Below are 19,676 nucleotides of genomic sequence, written 5' to 3' on the forward strand. Positions count from 1 at the left end.
TCTCGGTTCTGCTCTTGCTTTAACACCCCTTTCATTCCCAGAGCCATCTTCAGATACACACCCAGACCACCACCACAACCACCAATAGCAACAAAAATAAAAACACCATGAACAGCAAAAACCATGCCCTGTAGGACCCATGCAATGAGAACTGTGGTGCCATGTAAGTACAAGGAACCAGGCCGTGGAGATTAGTGGTAGTAGCCCAGCTGCTCTCCCTCCCCGCCCCTACCCCGCCCCGTGGCCTTTTCAGAATATATTCTTACTTACGTCACATAGTAAGGAAGATAAAGATTTTAGAAGAGAGTGGCATTTATGTTTCTGAGAATACAATTTTCTTTAGAAAAAGCCTTTCAAAAAGTTGCAAAAATATGTCATTTTACTGTTCTTTAAGGGGACGCTTATGAAAAGCAAAAAGGCAGAACACAATACTCTAGTGTACACCAATTTGTAAAGATTGAGTAAAGCATTTTCAAGCATGGCGGCCATGTGTTCACCTGATCTGCTCAGGTGACTTCCACCCTGTGGCTTCCACCCACCTCACAGACCAGGTCAACAGAATTCATGTGGGCAGATGCCTGGTCTAGATTCATTTTCCCTAGAGCGGTGGTATCTCTCTCTTGTCAGGATTATGTCGTCTTCCCCCTACTTCATTTTAAAACTCTGCTTTAATTTGAATAAATATTAAAAGGATCAATCTGAGATCACTTAGGGTCAGTTAAGTCAATGTCTGACAGAACTGAACAAAGCAGATGCCCTCTCTGAGCAAAAGAGGGAACCTGGATGGCCCAGTCTCTCCTCGGCTTAACTAATCAAATCAAAGTTTATTCATTATATAGTTTTAAAATACAGTGTTAGGTAGAATCAGCCATTCAGCTCAGCCTTTTATAATCCTATGAGATTGAATTGCCTCAATCCTTTTTTCCGGGTTACTGTCTGAAGTAGCACTGTATCAATGAGGACAACCAAACAGCTAACCAACCAGCCATTCCAGAAAAGATGGTCTACTCCCCATTACTTTAGCCACGTGAGGTCACTGATAAACGGAATCTGAGACTTAGGTTTAATAAAATAAATCTAATTATTTACATAATGCACACTTTATCATGATATGGAATGTATTATCTATTTTATTTTCACTTTTTAGCTTGTAACTCACATCCATTAAAAATAGCACTTTCTCATCCAAAACCCTTCCACTTTTTATTGTTTCCCACATCTTCATAAAATATTTATATTCAAACAAACCCCAACTAAAACAAGTAGATGAAGCTGCCTTCCTCTTGAGTTTTACAGATGAATTACAATAGCAAAACAGCACACACTTTTTGCCATCACTCTGTGGTTAATTTATCTTCTGTATGGTTTTAGAAAATATAGTAGTCCACATCCTAAACTTGAATTTTTTGAAGTTTTTTAAGTTTTTGCATTTCTAACTTTTCCAGATAAGACTTTTAAGACTGTTTCTCTATTTTTAGGCAGAGTAAGCAAAACACCTCCAGAATGGGAGTGATAGAAGCATCACTTTTTTTTTTTTTATTCTTATCACAGAAGTAAACTTTGTAATGCATATAGTGCTGACAAGCTCTAGTTGAGAGATTTTGTCTCTATTTAGATGAAAAAGTACTTGGAATTTCACAAGTAGTTTGTCTCACGGGAACTCAATAGCTGTAAATGATTAAGACACAAATATTTCGTTATTATAATTACGTAATTTCAGGGACTTGACGTCAAGGGCACAAAGGAAGTTCTTGTAATGGGGAGGAAATATGTTTTGGCATTAAACGGTCCTATTTCTGAATAAAAATAATGCTGATCATTATCTGACAATAGTCTGAAAATTCTGAATCTGTCTTTATAACACTGTTCCGGTCATCAGAGTGAAAAGTAATTTATCTGCGAATGAGTCTTTGTCTTTTAATAGAAAAAAAAGTATTTCCTATGTGATATCATTAAAGAAAGACGAGTCAGTCAGCTCTGATCTTTTCAGAGAAAAGAGGGAAATGTTTCTGGCAGAAGAACTTCCTGGTGTGCACTAGATGGATGAACAGACTGTGGGACTTTGCTTCCCTTTCCCATGCTGTGATGCCCTTCGCTGATCAGCCAGGCATGGCAGCCTTGTCTGCTCTTATTGATTAACTCTCAAGGCTGACTTGGAGCCTTGTGCTGTCCAGGTTTCCGATCTGTCCAGCTGGTTTCACACAAAGGAAAACTAGGAGCTGTCACATTAGAGTGTAGCCCTAACAGCAGCCTCGTCTTAAAAACCACATGGGAACTAATTGAGAGCAGGGTTAGTGCTTAGCAGAAACGATGGAATTCTGGAAAAGTAGCTCCCACCCATTACTCCTGTTTTATGAAGCACAATATATTTTAGGTAATACGGATTTGAAAGTTTAGAGACTTAACTACTGAAAATTATAGTTCAGGCTTTTGCAACAGTGAAGTGTGAACATTCCAGGTAAGAGCTCTAATATAGAGAGACCTGGGCAGCTAGGTAGAGAGAACTTACCTATTGCATCCTAATCTCTATGAACACCATTTAAGCTGGGTATTTACAGATATTTATGAATGAACTTATGAAGGGGTTACATCCTGATAAACCCATTGTAAGTTGAAAATATCAGGACAAAAATGCATTGAATACCTCTAACCTACTGAACATCATAGCTAACTAAGCCTAGCCTAACTTAAACTTACAGTTACCTACAGTTGGGCAAAATCTTCTAACACAGTCTATTTTACAAGAAGCTATTGAATATCTGATGTAGTTTATTGAATACTGTACTGACAGTGAAAAACAACACCGTTGTAGGGGTCATGTGTCAGCTGTTTACCCTTGGGATCACGTGGCTGACCCGGAGCTGTGGCTGACAGTGACATCCTAGCATCACAAGAGACAGTATCACACTATGTATCACTAGCTTGGAGAAAGCTCAGAAGTAGAGGTGTGGTTTCTACTGACTGCATATGGCTTTTGCAACATCATAAAGTCGAACCATCATAAGCTGAAGCCTCATAAGTCAAACCATCCTAATTCTGGGATGATCCATATAGTTTTAACTGAGGTTTAAAGCCGACCACGTCTTCCCAGGGTCTTCCCTCTTTCTTTGTCCACTTTGAGGCCGTAGTGAACTCCTGCACTTTTCTGTCCTCTTTTCCTTAACTCTTATCATCAGTCAGTGAATAAATAATTAGAAAAGTTTTAGGTTTTAGCTCCACTCCCAGGGGCAGCTGCTAGAAAATACAGCCTGCTTGCTTGCTTTTCTTTCTTTCTTTCTTTCTTTCTTTCTTTCTTTCTTTCTTTCTTTCTTTCTTTCTTTCTTTCTTTCTTTCTTTCTTCCAGTAGGTGCCATGCCCAGAATGAAGCACAACACAGAGCTGAACTCATGACTTTGAGATCAAGACCAGAACGGAGACCAAGGGTGTGGCACTTAGCCATCTGAGCCACTCAGGTGCTCCCTCTGGCGAGTACAGTCTTAAATCAGTTCTGCTTTTAATCTATGGAGCTCCTAGTGCCTAAGGAGGGAGTAGATAGAGCTTCTACTCAACCCCATCCCCCTCTTCTATTCAACTAAAGCAGCTCCACTTTTTTTTTCTGTTTTTAGGTTGGGTAACATTTTATTAAAAAATATGAATTCCGAGTTTACAAGAGGCTATATGCAAATTCTCTCTCTCTATATATAATATAGATAATAGATATTTATATAGCTAGATATTTATATAGATATAGATAGATGGATACACACACACACACACACACACACACACACACACACACAATAAAAACACTTTGGTCCTGGAGTCAGATTAATATTTTCCTTACTATAAGCTCTACCACTTATTGTTACATAGCTCTGAACAACTTATCAAGCTGTTCTTGAACCTCAGTTCCCTTATCTGTAAAGTGGGATTGGTAACAATATCCACCACGTATGGCTATTATGAAAATGAAAAAAGATAATGAGATGCAATGTTCAGCACCGCTGCTGGCCCAGATGCAGCGAGCCTTAGAACTCAGGCATTCTTCAAAGGCTGAAGATGATCCTTATAAACTTGAAGCTTTTGAGAATCCCTAAGAATCAAGCCATATATTACGTTTTCCCCTACTTTTCTTATGTGTAATACTAGACTTGAGATGCCAAAACAAATTACTCCTCTTTATTTAGAGATGGCCAAGGCATTACATACTTCTCGTCCATTCCAAATACATTTTCCAAGCCTATGCTGTGTGTAAATTACCGCCAAATTATAGGTACAGAATAAATTATAAGATCCAACCAATGAATGAAGGGCTGGGTATGGGAGATGTGGCCTCCAAGTCGAATAGAAGTCAGAGACCCAGGGAAGAAACAGGAGCTAAGACTCAAAGGAGATGAGGTCTGAGGAATCAAAACTTTGTGAACCGGGATACCAAATCTCCTTCGTATGGAAGAAACAATGGCATCTTTGCAATGGCTTAAAACCAGATCAGTGCCAACCCTCTCTGCCTTCTCTTAGCATAAGCATAGCCAGATGACAGATACATCCATGGAAAGCAAGGTAGATGGTGACAAACTCAGAAACTTCAAATTAAGCAAATTTTATAACCTAGAGAGTAGGAGGAAATGCTAGGGACTGACTACTTGTCTAAATTCATTCCAAATGATTGTTTAAAAAAAAAAAAACAACAAAAAACTAAGATTCACACTTGTTAATGGAATAACATGTCTGGGCGCCAGATTCCGCACCCAGGCTGCCAGTGTGCAACCTCACCCATCCACAATATCTCATCTGTGTCCTTCCAAACTCTTGAGAATCGTGTGACCAGGGAATACTTCTTCGTACACTATTATTATCCTCGCAGGGAAATGAGAAGACACAGACTTCTGAAACATGACTGCTTGAATGAGAAGACACAAGACTTACGAAACATGACTGCTTGGATCATTGCATTTACCTAAATAGAGAACCGTGTAGAAAATTCAGAGAGGGGGAAATACTATGTAAAAATGCCTTGCAAGATACAATGAGGGTCCTTTCTCCTAAGACAACTGCCTATCCCTTTGGTGAATTCTGTAGGGCTCTGTGTGCTCCTGGAATGAAGTCAGTATACAGGCAGAGCTAGGAAGGAGAGTATGTTCATTTTCCAGAGCTGCCAAAACAAAGTACCACAGATGGGGTGGCTTAAAACAACAGAATTGTATTCTCTCATAGTTCTGGAAGCTCCAAGTTTGATGGTTCTAGAGGAGACTCCGTCCCACGCTTTTCCTGGCGGTGTTGGGCAATGCTTGGTGTTCCTGGACAAAGATGCGTCACTGAGATCTCTGCCTTCTTCTCCATCATAGGACATTCTGTCTTCATGTGTCTGTGTATCTTCTCTTCTTGTAAAGACACCAGTCCTATTGGATTCAGGCCCACCCTGATTCAGTAACACCTCATCATAACTTGATTTGATCTTCGAAAACCCCATTTCCAAATAAGGTCTCATTTATGGGTACCATGGGTTAGTACGTCAACATACCTTTTTGGGAGACACAGTTCAAGCCACAACATTTAGGTTCAGCCTCCCAGGTGAAATGTAAGTCTAACACGGCTGTAATACTAAAATATAGGTTTCACCATATTTTTTCATATTTGGGGGAAAAATGCAGATAACTAGAACATTTAATGTGTGATTCTGCTCTTATGACTCTCTTAAAAGTCCTTCTAAGGCTCTGTACTTAAGATACTTGGGATAAAGTACAAACTGCTTAAGATGGTAGACCTGATTTTCCATAATAAGTTTCTGCCTTACCCCGGCTCATCTCTTCTCTAGCACATTCTACCCTGCGGTCATGTACAATCACTATAGTTGTGTTTTTTTGAGGTTCTAAATCCCTTTGAACCCATTTCTTTGCACATATTGTTCTGTGTATCCAGATTGCTCTCTACTCCTCCCCATTCTCCCTTTGTCTTTGGCTAGCGTCGACATATCTTTCAGTTCCCAGTGTAAAAAGCATTTTCCTTTGTGGATTTGTTTGTCCCGTTTGCATGCTCTCCTTACCCTTGGAACAGCGCTCCTGATATTATATTCAAATTCTCGGTTTCCCACATTAGCTAACAAATTCCCAGAGGTTAGACGTTTGTTTTATTTAGAATTATATTTCCTGGAGCTACACAGTGCTTGGCACAGAAACGACATGCATGTTATTTTTTTTCCCTTTTTAAAGGAAAGAGGAATAGGAGAGGAGGAGAAATTGAAAGAGGAAGAAGCATTAGAGGAGAATAAACACATATCTGAATGTCCACATGCTTATTAAACAGAATCACCTCACTGACCCACTCAATTTGTTCAAGCTCATTAAAATGATCTAAACAGAGATGAGCTGACGATTTCTGGGTGATTTCAGGGCTCATTGATAAATGTATCAGATCTTCATATAAATTATCTTGATCACAGAGAACCAGTAGAGTTTTGACATTCAACACAAGGAAGCCAGTTGCCAGGGTTTAGATGCCAGCCCTGATACTTAGTCCCCCAAGTGACCTTGAATAATTCACATCTCCTTGCATCCTTTTTTTTACCTGTAAATTACGGATGATAATAGCACTAACTCACAAGGTTGATGTGAGAAGGCAGTGAGTTAATACATTTAGAATGCTTTGTACCTAGAACAATACATATCAAACAGTACGTGTTATATAGTGATAATTATTATTTTCAACAAAAACTGTGCCAATTTTTCCATCTGGATTAACTAGCCATCTTGACCAGCTAGGATTTAAACATTAAAATGAGTATTTTCAGCCACCCTCAAAATTAGATGGTCAAGTATTATATTTCAGTTTTCCATTAAATATACTAGCCTAATTCTGATACAAACTCAAAAGGATACCATGTGAGAAGGAAATTTGTAGAAATTCTGTATTGATTAGGGGAAAAGAAAATCATACAAATAAAGTTTTTGAAATGTGTTGTGGTCAGGAAACTAACAAAACACGACATGAGTAGAATGGAATATAATGAATTGAATCATATTTTTAAAATATTTTTTATTTCTACTTCAAGAGAGGTGTAAAATCACTGACTGTCATTCAAGAATATTCCATAAGAGGGCAGTAGTACATTTCTGTATCAATAGGTTTCAAATATTTTCATTCACATTATGTCCCAGTAAATTGACAGTAATAATTGGTGCTTTGGAAGGTGTATGTTTATGTAAAAATCTTGTTTTTTATGGCTTGAAGCTTTATGTTTTACACCTCTATTGCCTTGTAAACTTAAAGAAAAAAAGTTTTTATTTCTATGTAGAAATAAAACCTTTTTTAAAAATACGAAAAGACGAACATAATTGATTCTTAAAAACAAAATACAAATAAACAATCATTAAAAAATCTTGTTTCCCTCAATGAAAGCAAACTATCAAGAAAACTGACATAATGTATTGATATTCCAGTAACAATTCTGGATATTAATAAAATATTTTGAAAACACTTTTTTTTAAATCAAAATATAAGTAGTTAAAATATACTATACTAGACAATTTCCATCCTTGTTTGGATATTTACTCGTGTGTGTGTGTGTGTGTGTGTGTGTGTGTGTGTATGTTAGTGTGTAGAGTGCCATGAAACATCTTTGAAAATAAATAGTACCTCTTTGTAACAGATAGTCTAGAAAATAAACCTATTCTCATTATTTTGTATAAAGTGTTGATAGGTATGTAATGTTGATATACATTTATAATGTTTCTTTAAAAATGTATAGATACTTTAATGGTGGCTGTGTAAGGTATGATTTGGGGGACACAAATGTTTATGTTCTTGAAGAACATAAATCTGGAGTGTTAATGCTAGTATTAAGATAAAGTAAAGTTAATATCAATAACAATCTTACCCAAAATATATTTCAGCAACAATAAACAGCGTTTTTTGATGAAGTGCTTGCTACATGCCAAGTAGAGCTCACAGCAGAATTTTACAGTTCTGGTCTCATTTATTCTTCATGATATCTGTTTGTGTTAGCTATCCTAATACTATGATCACCTTTTAATATTTAAGGATTAAAACCTGTTGCCCAAGTTCACAATGCTAGTAAGTGGCAGATCAGGTCTCAAGAACCCGAGACTTTAACCAGTTGGCTGGAAGAAAGCATGAAAAAGTGGACGCACTTAAAAAAAAAAAATTAAGAGTTTACAAAAACTAGATAGGCCATCTTTCTGTATTTTTACTTGTGACCAGTGTGCCCCTGTGTGGAAAGGACCATTGTAAAGGGTGGCTGAATTTGAACTAAGACCTAAGAACGATACCGAAATGGTTAAAAGACATGGTGAGGTTTCCTCTTTCTTTCTTCCCCCACCCTCCTTTTTTCCCCCTCGTAGGCACTGAGCTTTTGCCAGCACTCCTGGAAGACAGGTAGATACAATACAGTGGGGAGGAGAAATGAGCAACTAAATCAAGGATAATGGGAATAAAGATCCACACTGTTTAAAAAAATGGAGTTACCAGCATAGAAAGGGGAGGATAGAATTGTAGTATGAAATTATGCTTTTTAAAAAAATAAATTGTAGAGAAGTAGGTGTAGAAATATATGCTCACATATATGTGTGCGTGTGTATGTATATACACATATGTATTTCCCAATTCTCTCCACTGACCAGCCAATGAATACTGATGTCCCATTTGAAAGGACCACAACTAGCACCCAGACCTTGGTTTATAATACTACTTATACTATGTGTGTGTGTGTGTGTGTGTGTGTGTGCGCGCGCGTGTGTGTGTATTATTTATACTATTTATATTTAAGTACTATTCTCCACGAAAATGATTGAAGGGATCTTGAAGAAGTGGCTGACTCCAGGATTGTGTAGGGAAGAAGCAAGATGAGCTCAGGTCAACTCCTCGGGCTAGGAACGAGGAAGTGCTCTAAGAATGACATAGATGAGTCGAAAAGATACAGCAACCCCTCTGAAGAGGCTTCCAGTGACCAGATAGAGGAGAATTTGAGTATCAAAACAAATAACAATTGTAACAATTATCAACATTTTGAGTAAAACAGACGTTCAAATTCTATCTATACAAAAATAATTATGTATTAAATTACAGAAACAGCAAGTTCTTTAAGTAGAACGATAACTAATATATGTAAAAGCAACGTTGGAATTGGACCATCAGCATTTGACAACCATCATACAAATAATTCATATAAGAATCATAAATAGATGCAAACATTAATGAGATTAATGAGAGACATAATGTTTATAGAATCTCAAGGTATTTTTCTATAAAATACTTCAAAGTTATTAACAAATACATTAAGTAATGAACTCTGTAGTGGAGAAATCTGGCACTATCTTAACCAAATGGTAAAAGTTAGCATCATCAGGAATACAATTAACCATGGTGTACTTCCTAATACAATGTATTAAGGAGAACACAAATCAATATAAAACATCCTACATAGTAACTGGCCTGTATTCATTAAACCTGTCAAAGACATGAAATATAAGGAGAGCCTGAGGAACTGTTCCAGATTTGAAAAGTCTGATGAGACATGTCCAATAAGTATATCATAAATTCTGGATTGGATCTTAGTCCTTTAAAGCATATTATTAGGACAATCATTGAAATTCAAATGGGGTTTGTGAATTAGATGGTAATATTTAAGCAGTTTTAATCAATGGTAATTTCCTGATTGTGATGATTTTACTGTGCTTATGAAAGCAAGTGTCCTAATGTGAGAAAAGGATATATGGGAGCTCTTAATACTATCTGGCAACTTTTATATAAATTTGAAATACTTCAAAAGAGGGGCACCTGGGTGGCTCAGTGGGTTAAGCCTCTGCCTTCAGCTCAGGTCATGGTCCCAGGGTCCTGGGATCAAGCCCCACATTGGGAATCTCTGCTCAGCAGGGAGCCTGCTTCCTCCTCTCTCTCTGTCTGCCTCTCTGCCTACTTGTGATCTCTCTCTCTCTGTCAAATAAATAAAATAAAATAAAAAGGAATACTTCAAAAAAAAAAAAAAAGCAGTAGGAAAGTAGTTTACCAGGGAGGCAGAACAGCAAATGCAAGAGGCTAGAGCAGAGAAGGGAGGAAGAGCCAAGAGGGCAGGATTGCTGAGCACCGTGAGGGAAAGCATATAGTATGAACCAGATAAGGCTTGGGAATTAGGCAGAAGCTCTATCTTGCAAGAAGACTATGCTGGACAGAGGTATTGGGTTTTATCACGAAAGGAAGAAGCCCCGAAAGTTGTATGATAGCTAAATTGTCACAATCTGATTTATGTTTTAAAACCATACTCTGTGCTGAGTGTGGATTGAGTTGTTGATGGTGGGGTGGGGAGAAGTGTAGAAACAGGAGTAAGGCAGGTGTGGGGGAGATGATGATTGCTTACCCAGTGTGACTATAAGGTAGATGAAAAGGAGTAGATTTTACATATATTTTGGAGTTAGAAACTACAGCTACTGAATGGAGGGATTAAGAATAACCCTGAGCCCCTGGGGATAAAAATATATGTTTACAAAAAAAAAAAAAAAAAAGAATGACCCTGAGGCTCTCTGTGAAATATGGAACATGTAAATTACTCTTTGTTATGTCCCAAAGTATATGCATAGCATACAGTCTTGCATATATGAAATATTCCAGTGTTTTTTATATCTGTTTACTGATAATTTTATATCATTTGAAAATAATTGTAAGGATAGATGTAATTATAGAATAATGTCTCTATAGTGAATGTTTTATGAAGAAATTATGCAGGCTTTTTACCCTGAAAATTTTTAAAGTGCTAATGTAAGCTATCGATATGATTGTCTCTATTATTCTATGACATTTTGTATCATTTAATAATCATTCCATAATGGTTCGGAACGCCCACTCTTTAGTTGCTATTTGTTGGTTCCTAGAATTACAATATGGTAGCATTAAAAGTAATTTTGAAAGTAACTAATAAAACAATACTGTATTTCAGTATTTTCTGACCAATGTTCATCTGATCCTTCTCTAAGGATCCTGGTACTAGGAAATCTGCATGAATTTCAAAGACTAATCAGCAAATAGTGCTCTCTGCTGCCTTCTTTTTTGCCTCTTTGTGCTTCATCCATCTCTGTCACATCCCTTATGAGGAAAAAAGTGTGGGATAGAATGGTATGTCATTCAGAGGTCATTCTAGATTAATGTGATACAGAAAAGACTTTTAAATGGGTTAACTAGAGGCTTTTCTAGATGTGGAGGGCAGAAAAGGCCCTTCTAAGAAACAGGGAAATAATGGGAGAATTTGAAGATCATCACCAGTGACCTCAGCTGCCTGCAGTACCTGTGTGGGTTATTTTCAGGAGGACTCCAGGAAGCTTCTGGAAGCTCCCATGAATGACCCCAAAGGCACAGAACACTGAATTTGGCAATAGGTAAAATTTGGATGCGTGCCGAAAATCCTCATCTCTGCCTGCCTGCTGATGCCCACACACCTGTTTGCAGCTACCACAGAATACTCCCTTTTTCTCACCTCCATCTCCCAGCTCATGAAGAAGTCTGGGAAGTATGGCTTTTGGCATTCTTGCCCTGCAGCCTTTGGGGGAGCTTTGAAGGACAAAGATAGTGCTGAGAATCAGCATACGATATCAATCACAGGTGGACTGATGTTACTCTTTCTTGGAGCTCAATATTCAAATTAATGGTTTTTTATTTCTCCACACCTGCTATTAAAGTCAATTGAAAGTGAACGTTTTGTCTGTAGTTCTCCAGAATCCTTATATCAATATAATGAAAAAGCAATGTGAGAAACTGGGGAATTTCTAATCAGGATGACTCAGATCTTTATCAGGACGGTAAAGTTAATTTAGTCACTTTTTTTGTTACACTTGACACACACTTATGGGAAACAAACAATGGACTTTCAAACCTGAAGTCAGTAATGAATCTGATAATTTAGTTCTGAAAAGAGCACTTGGTTTAATGACAATTTAGATAATTAACTTGGTAGATAAATTTTATTCAGTTGTCAAATATTTATTAAGCACTTAAATGCATTTGAAACTCTATTAGGTTTGGGGGACACAAAATTTAATAGGCCATGATCTTTATTACACATTCCCAAAGCCCTTTACTTAATGTCGGGATCTCAACTGGTTGAAGTTCTCTATGCGATGTTTAATGTTTGTTTTCTGAAGGATCTGAATCATGAGTGGACCTGCCTCATCTGTCTGTTGCTTGGTTTGGTTTGGTTTTTCGCTTGCTTGATTGTTTATTTGTTTGTTTTGTAATTATCTTTACTGATTGGAATGAAAGCAATGAAAAGTAACCCTCAAGAAGGCCAGAGATTCCAGAGAAAGTTTTCTTTCCTCCACTATGTAACAGCAACCACAGTTTATCCTGTTTATTTCCAATCCATTATGTGACCAGTATACTACTCCCTTTGCCTCTTGCTTGAATGGCATGAGGAGTGCAACATGGCCAGGTATCAACTTCCAGGACTATGAAAGCCGAAGTGCACAGGTGGGTATGGACTCCCAAGAACTGATGGTGTGTGTCATTTCTCATTCTGTCTTCAGTGACACATCCTTGGAAGCTTGAAATCAGCCTTTGGAAATATTTACACCACAGTAATCAGCAAATGCTATAAGGCAGGACCTGTACAGCTCATTATTTCAGGACCTATTACGAAGCAAAATACTGCAGCAGCTATGCCTGTTTTCCTTGGCATACTCTGTTTGTGTATACTAATTACTTTGTCTCCCATTCTTATTCTTACCTTTCTTATTTTATTAAGGATCGTTGTGCATGGTTAACTTTATGATATGGTCTTTAGATTATGCAATATAGAGGTAGGAACAGAATATGGGGAGTAATTACGATATCCAGCGGTGGAATCTATGACCAATGGGATTTTGTGTCACCCTTTTTAGGGAGTAGATGAAAAGATCTTTATAGTATAAAAGATAATTGAATACTTTTAGGTGAAAGCATAAATTGTTATTTTTGTTATATTGTTTTCTAGCATATGGTAAGAGTGAATAGAGGTGGTGTGTAGCTGAAGGGATTCACCATGCTGGTAAGTAATCTATTTTCTCTCATCTTCAAACCCATCCTTCCATCCCGTGTTCTGTGATGGCTGGTTGTTCCTGATAGTGTTTCTCCAGCAATAGCTTCTCAGTTTGGGAGCAGCACTTAATTCAAGTTTCCAACCTTTTCTTTTCTTTCTTTCTTTCCTTTTTTAACACATTTCCCCAAACAGTCTCATTATGTCCCCTCAGAAGTACAAGTTCCAGCTGAGTAGAACTCTTCCCTTAGAAATCTGGGCTCCCTCTTTGCAAAAAACACTGGCTCTGAGATCCTGAGGTACCAAGCATTGGATAGGCAGTATCTTCTATTCCAAGGCATGGGTCTTAGAACTGCTGTGACCCTCCTAAAAGCTCTACAGAAATTCTTCTCCAAGCTTCTGCGTTCTAATCCTTTCAACCTCTTCCCCTCCCTCCTACCTAATAATGGTATCTCTTTTCTCTGTGTACTATCTTTGTGCTACCTTTTAAAATTTTTATTTATTTTTAGATTATTTTTTAACTTCAAATTCAAGTTAGTTAACATACAGGGTAGCATTTGTTTCAGGAGTAGAATTTAGTAACTCATCACTTACATGTAATACCCAGGGTTTATCCCAATAAGTGCCTTCCTTAATATCCAACACCAAATTACCCCAACTCCCACCCACCCCTTCTCCGGCAAACCTGTTTGTTCTCTATAGTTAAGAGTCTCTTATGGTCTGTCTCCCTCTATGTTTTTATCTTATTTTACTTTGCTTTCCATTGCCCTATGTTCATGTGTATTTATTTCTTAAATTCCATATATGAGTGAAGCCATATGATATTTGTCTTTCTCTGACTGACTTATTCAGCTTAGCATTATATACTCTATTTCTATCCATGTTGTTGCAAATGGTAAGATTTTGTTATTTTGGGTCACCAAATAATATGCCAGTACACACACACACACACACACACACACCCCGCACATATGTATATGACACATCTTCTTTATCCGGGGACATCTGGGCTCTTTCTATAATTTCTATAAACATTGGCGTGCAGGGGGGACAAGATGGCGGGGAAGTAGGAGGAGGCGCCTTTTCAACCTGTACCCTAAAGTGAGCTGATTACCTACCAAAGAACTCCGATCACCCATGAAATCAGCCTGAGATCAGAATTATACACGTCTGGATCTCTACAGGGGCAGAAGACGCCAGTGGGCAGGTAAAGCAGAGTGGGAACTGCGGACTGATATTGGAAGATAAACAAAAGGGGGAGGGAGCCACCAGAGGCAACCAGATGAAAGTAATACCCCAATACGAGCAAGAGTGCCCTGCATCTGGGGACCAGCATTAACTTGGAGACTGGTTTAAAGCACTAAACATTGGGGTGCATGTGTCCTTTTGAATGTCTTTTTAAAAATAAATCTTTTGAGACCTCCAAATCTCTTACTAGATTCTTCCTAGATCTTCTCTTCCTAGATTTTAATTTGGGGAATAATTCTAAAGCTATTATGAAGGCCAATATAAAATCAACATTAAAAAAAATTGTCATGCTACCATATGTTAGCCCCATCACTTCACAAAGAAAAACATTTTAATAGAAATGGTGGGAAAAAATACTATCAAAATCAAAGTCATTCCTTCACAGAAAGGACAGTACCTTACCACTCAACATAGACACAGGCAGACATACCACAGACACTTCTCAAGTATCATTCTCCTCAACTATATTCAGGAACAAAAGGAGTTGTATGTTTGGCTAGCTAGATTAGTTTAAGGCAGGTTTCTTTAGTGTTCCTTCTCAATTCTCCCACTTCTAACATCTCCCACTTACTGCAACTTCTTTGCTGATTATGGTTGAAAATTTCTGGATCATTGCCTCCCTAGAATGATGCTACAATTGCCTATAAGATGTACTGATATGCAAAAGGTCAACCTTTATTGTGCTGTATCTTTGTGCTCCCCATTAAAAGCTATATATTTGTAAGACATTACTGAAAACCTGGAGATACATAGACAATTTAAGCATAGAAGAAAAAATATGAAACTTCACAGTAAATATGGCTTCTTCTATACTGCAAGGTGGAAAAAAAGTACTTTAATAAGATCATTGTTTTAGAGCTGGCTTAAATCAAAGATGGTGTCATTTCCTAAGATAAAACAATGAAGTTTTAATTATATAATTTTCAAGTATATGCAAGAAATAGAAAATAATAAAATAAGCACTCATGAATTTCTTTCACATAAATTAAAAATTTTTAAAGTATTGGCTTATTTTGTTTATTCTATTCTACAACTATTTTTCCCCCGAAGTATTTAATTAATTAATTAATTAATTTGCAAAAAGATAGAGCAGGGAGAAGAGGGGCAGAAAGAGAGAATCTTGAGCAGACTCCTTGCTGAGCATGCAACCCAATGCAGGGCTGATTTCAGAACCCTGAGATCACAATCTGAGCTGAAATCACCAGTCGGATGCTTAACTGACTGAGCTACCCAGGGACCCTTTCTCGGGAGTATTTTTTTTTTTTTTAAGATTTTATTTATTTATTTGACACACAGATAGAGAAATCACAAGTAGTCAGAGAGGCAGGCAGAGAGAGAGGGGGAAGCAGGCTCTCCGATGAGCATAGAGCCCGATGCGGGACTTGATCCCAGGACTCAGAGATCATGATCCGAGCCGAAGGCAGAGGCTTAACCCACTGAGCCACACAGGCACCCTCTTGGGAGTATTTTAAAGCCAATTTCAGACATCATATAATTTATATTTTATTTCTAAGTGAAACTTTAGACAGGGGCAGAAACCAGTCCGCTGTGCTTCTTTATTATTTACCCTCCCCTCTCATCATCAACCCCCTGTCGCCCCCACTATACAGACACACACAAACACACAGTTTATTAAACACATTCAGGTTCCATCCCCATATGTTTCGGCCTTTAGTTTTAATGAAAATGACTCCTTCTCTTCCAAAACTCTGAGCAGTTCGAGGCTTCCCATAGTGGTTTTTGTTTATAACAAAGTGACAATTGGTTACAAAGTAGAGAGAGAGTTTGGCCACTTTTATACTTCCTCTTAGGCAAAAACAATAGGTCATGATAAAAAGCTATCATAATTCTACCACCTCATTTCAGATAGGGTTAATGAACAGGTGGTGGCCCCTTTCTATTCTCTAAAAACAACATAAAATAGCAAGGAATCAATACATGTTGCTTGTATTATGGTTAATGTACCTTCCTCTGCAAAAGTTAATGCAGATATTAAGGTAAATTGTCAACAATCAAAAGTCATATCCCTGCTAAACTCTGTGAGGATTTAGGAAAAAGTGTTTTTCTTTTATGATGAGGGGTAGGAAATCCACCATGCTATTATAAACTACTTAACCAAGTGATTTGCAGAAGAATCTAGTCCCTTGTAGACTGATTTTCAGAACCTAGTCATGCCCCACTATTTCAAAGCCTGCCTGTTTCTCCATCTCCTGAGAGACATCCATGTTAGAAAACTCCATCCATAATTGCAGAATCAAATCTCATTCTAAAATCAGTTCTTCCCCTCCATTACTGTAGTCTGATGTGTGGTTGTTAGTGGGTAATTCATATAAAATGCTTACGTGATCATAAATCCATACCTGAGGGTAAGTTCAGGATCATTATGATCCAGATTCATATTAAATACATGAAATTCTTTCCAGGGTACTTCACCTATCACGCAGATGCTAACATGTTATCTCTCACACCAATGCCCCTTCTCCCAACTACAGAGGGCAATGGGCCAATGAGAAATAGTGCTTATTGCTGTACAATGCTGAAGCCTCTGTCCCTTGTGGATACCTTCTTCTACAAAAACTCTTTTAGGAAGAAAAAAGACATTTACCATAGTTTAGACAGAAGCAAATTGATGTAAATGAATGGGAGTAGCATACGGATTTATTATCCTCCTGTCCATAGTAATTAGTCCCCCAGTGGGTCAAGAATAAGGAAAAGGAGAGGGTGTGCGCTCAGTGAAACTCACGGTCATTGCATTATCCCTATTTTCCCATCTTACTGTGGGCCAGAAAAGACTTCCTCTTAGACTGACAGAAGTATGAAAGATTTTCCCTTAGTATTAAAATTATATGTGTGATGATATGATGTTAATTTATAAGGATTGAAGTCTTTAATACATATTAGTTTTGCCTTTATAATAATAGTTTTCAAACAACTGTGATTAAAACTATTTAGGAAGCTTATTTTTAAATTATAGCTTTCTGATTCTCAGAAATTCTGATTCAAGAAGTCTGAGAGGTACTCAGTGATCAGCATAATTTTTAACCAATATCTTCAGGGATCTGGACACAAATGATCTTCATTCACTGTGAGAAGTATTTTGTCACAGAGTATCAACATGTTGGGGTTAATGTAGAGCATGACATCAGCCACAATACCCGACTTGCTCAAATGTAACAAGGAGGCAACTGAGGGCAGGGAAGTTTTCTGAGAGATGCTAGGCCGTTGGAATAGCTGATGTTAGGCCTGTGTGACCACTCTGCCCTTGGAATGCCCGTGGAGTTCCCTTCCCTGAAGCTTTCCTAGCCCCAAAACCACCCTGTGACCTAAGAGACTTCTGCATTGTCACTTAGGCTACGTATAGCAGAACTCATCGAACACGCAGATTAGCATATCCTATCTTTCCAGTAAACAGATCTCCTCGTTCCAATAAGACCCCTGTCACATGTCAGGTCACGTGCTTGAGAAACAGTGCTAAAGAGGTGTAATTATCTTAAAGGACCAATAAAAAGCAGGATCAAAGAGCAAAGGGTCTTCGTCTCTGAGTGTTGACTCCCTTCCCTTCTCTCTCACAGCAAAATTTGGAGTAACCTTTCATCCTTCCGGACAGGGACTCATATAAGATATGGGAAACATATAAAATAAACTTTATAATATAAAATATGGCAAACATATAAAATAAACTTCAGTAATTGAGAGAAGAAAACAGTGTAGTCAGTATATATCGTGTATCGCTAACTCAGATGTGCTAATTATTTCACTTTCCCTCGAGCTCTTAGCTCCAGCACACTGTGAAACATGGGACGTTGCAAAGGATCTTGCTTCCATACAGTTATTGGCTCATTCTCTCCCTCCACAAAGACCCATTTCCTTCTGTTCTCCCTCAAACCTTTGGTCTTTACAATTTTTTTTTTAAAGATTTTATTTATTTATTTGACAGAGAGAAATCACAAGTAGATGGAGAGGCAGGCAGAGAGAAGAGAGAGGGAAGCAGGCTCCCTGCTGAGCAGAGAGCCTGATGTGGGACTCGATCCCAGGACCCTGTGATCATGACCTGAGCCGAAGGCAGCAGCTTAACCCACTGAGCCACCCAGGCGCCCCTGCAACAACACTTACCTATTAAGGTCAATGATGACTTGTAATTTTTAAAGACATTTCATGGTTTCAGGGCAATCATGGTCTATATTTGTGTTCTGGGAGATTGTCCTGCAGGGAAAGAAAACGGACTTAAAGTCATACAGATCTGCAGATGGCGAGTGCTCAACAAGCAACTTCACAGCCCTGAGCCTATGTATTTTTTTTTTTTAATTTTTAATTTTTATTTTTTTATAAACATATAATATATGTTTATTACAAATTTTTTTTGAAATTTTATTTATTTATTTATTTACTTACTTATAAAGCAGGGGGAAGGGCAGAAGGGAACCTAGAGGAAAAGCCGACTCTGAGCTCCCCACGGCTCAGGGCTCCCTCCCTGCCTTCCCCAACCTGAGGTCCAGACCTTAGCTAAAACCAAGAGTCAGAGGGATGCTTAACAAACAGATTGAGCCACCCAGGCTCCCCCAACCTTAGGTCTTTAATTCTCAATAAACTAAAATTTTTGCATGAGAGAAAAGTAGAGTAGGCAGGCTGCAAGCAATTTTTGCTTTGCTTCTGAGACAAAGGAGCCCAAAATTATGATGTGATAAAGGGGAGTTATCAAGAATAAAAATGCACAAACTATTGAATCACTAATTTATCTTGTCACCTGAGTTAATCTACTGGTATTGATATTTTTGATGATTATAACATTGTTCATACCATTCACAATTCCCATTTAATACATAATTTTTTTCTAATTATGGAAGTACATCAAATACACTATATAGAAATTTGGAAAATACAGAAAAAAATCATAAGAGTATATCACCCATAATTCCAGCAACCGGAAAATAATCTAGAAAAAATTTTAATAAGCTTTTTATAAACAGCCCTAAAATCTCTATACCAAACACTGTATTTCTTTCTTACCTAAGCAGAATCTTGAAATAATCATAGATGAAGCAATCTCATAGGAAAAACTAGTAAAAATAAATATGGCATAATGGAGTGTGGAAAATAATAATTGCAGAGATATTTACTTGAGGTTTTCTTCTTGCCTGAAATCATTCCTTCTACCACAGGACACTGGTGTGAGTGCCCAGTTGCATTTAGTGGTTAATATGGTTGATCTCTGAGATAATAAATGGCCTAAAGCAGGTTAAATAGCTTATAGGAAGAAAAAGTGTAATTTATCTAAGTTTTCAAGTAGGAACCGCACTCAGATACAATACTGATAGATTTTTAGGCAGTTGTTATATATTACCTGTTTTTTGTTGTTGTTGTTGTTGGTGGTGGTGGTGGTGGTGGTGGTTTCCTTTCTCCTTTACATGATTCTGTCGATTTTCATATTTTGGCATAG

This window comes from Mustela nivalis (genome assembly GCF_964662115.1).
Source record: "Mustela nivalis genome assembly, chromosome: 7".
Taxonomy (NCBI): domain Eukaryota; kingdom Metazoa; phylum Chordata; class Mammalia; order Carnivora; family Mustelidae; genus Mustela; species Mustela nivalis.